The sequence below is a fragment of the Lagopus leucura genome, unplaced genomic scaffold (assembly GCF_019238085.1).
Source record: "Lagopus leucura isolate 7727_CA_CO unplaced genomic scaffold, USGS_WTPT01 Super-Scaffold_100014, whole genome shotgun sequence".
Classification (NCBI taxonomy): Eukaryota; Metazoa; Chordata; class Aves; order Galliformes; family Phasianidae; genus Lagopus; species Lagopus leucura.
The window spans coordinates 10,075,764-10,077,783 of NW_024962268.1; positions in this window are offsets into that span (position 1 = coordinate 10,075,764).

The following is a 2,020-nucleotide window of genomic DNA, read 5'->3' on the forward strand; positions in this document are numbered from 1 at the left end:
TGTGGGACTTTAATCATCCAGCTATCTGGTAAGTAAGCCAGGCACACGCAGTGCAGATGGTTCTTGCAATGCATTGAAGATAATTTTTTGATGTGGGGGGTGGAGATGCCAATGAGGATGGGGTTGCTTCTGAACCTTGCTCTTACCAAAAGAGATGAGCTTGCTTGCGATGTGAAGACTGGGGACAGCTCAGGATGCAGTGATCATGAGATGGTGGATTTCAAACTCTTGAGTGGAAGAACCACAAAATGGCTTCAGTTGCAGGGGTTTCAAGAATCCATAGAGCTCCAACCCCTCCACTGCAGACAGGGCCACCTAATATATTAGACCAGGCTGCCCAGAGCCCCATCCAACCTGCCCTTGAACAACTCCGGGGACGGGGCATCCACAGCCTCTCTGGGCAGCCTGTTCCAGCACCTCACCACTCTCTGTAAAGATCTTCCCCCTGACATCTAACCTAAATCTTCCCTCTTCCAACTTAAAAACATTTCCCCTTACCCTACAGTTATCAACCCTTTTAAAGAGTTGATTCTCCTCCTGCTTGTAGGCTCCTTTTAGGTAGTGGAAGGCTGCAATGAAGTCACCCTGCAGCCTTCTCTTCTTCAGGCTGAACAAGCCCAGCTCCCTTGCTGCTCTGGACTTTTGGAGAGCTAACTTCAACCTTCTCCAGGGACTATTTGGAGGTGTCTCATGGCTAGAATGCTTGAAGTTAAGGAGGCCCGAGAGAGCTGGGCAACATTTAAACAGCACTTCTTCCAAGCTCAAGATTAGTGCATCACTAAGAGTAGGAACTTGGGGAAGGGAGGCAGGAAACCTGCATGGATGAGCAAAGAGCTCATGGATAAGATCAAAGGGAAGAAAGTGGTCTATGGAATGGGGAAAAAGGGCCTATCCTCTTGGGAGCAACATAGGAGTGTTGCCAGGGCCTGCAGAGGTGCAACGAGGAAGGCTAAAGTTCACTTGGAATTGAAGCTGGCAAAGGAGATACAGGATAATAACAGCATTTTTTTTTCCAAGTATGTTAATGGTAAAAGGAAGACTAGGGATAATGTGGGTCCCCTGCTGAATGGGGGAGGAGTCCTGGAAGTGGGGGATGCTGAGAAGGCCTTCTTTGCTTCACTCTTCACTTCAAAGACATGCTGTGTTTACACATTTCTAGTAGAAACAGTTTGAGATGCTTTATTTGTGAACGGTATTAAATGTAATAAATGTACAAAATGTACAAAAACTATGCTAATGATTATTTTACAAGCTGTAAATCAAATGCAAGCCTACAACAGATCCAGAATACCTCTTTAGTCAGTTACACAACTCATCCTGATATACCCCAACCAAACAGGTACAAGATAGGAGGTGAAGCAAAAACCACCTGTGATCGAAGTGATCCTTGAAACAAGGCTAAGTCGGTCTCCTTCGAAGGCTTACCTAAGATACATATGACTCATGACTGCCGTTACTTTGGTTGCTTTTCATAGACATGGAAGACTGCAACTGTACATCTTCTTCCAGAAATTACTACCCATGTATTTCCTGCTGCTAGCAAATCAACAAAGCCCAAATTTCTAGACTGAAAGTTGTAATGGATACACAAATCGTCAAGGAGAATTGTCAAGAAAAGGAGTCCCACTGTCCAGGACATTAAATACATACACTGCTTCCAAGTTGCATTTTAAATGAATTTTAATAACAAAGTATTAAGTTCCAGTGACACGCTATTTTCCACTTGCAAGCAAAACAGGGATGACAACTCATTTATAGCAACACATTATTTATAGCAACATACAAGCGTCAGCAAACACCTACTGACTGAAACATTTAACACTTAGTATCAGGCTTCTTTTTTTCCCTGAAAAAGGCTTTTGCCTTCCTAAATTGTGAGTGAGAATCAACAATAGGTTTCTTTTTCATTGTTGAAAGCTTCATCATGAGATACAAGGTAGCTTGTAAACACAAAGCATTTCATAAAGCTTAACAGTAAGTAAACATTAACTGCAACAGTTAACTTAAACCAAAACAGAAT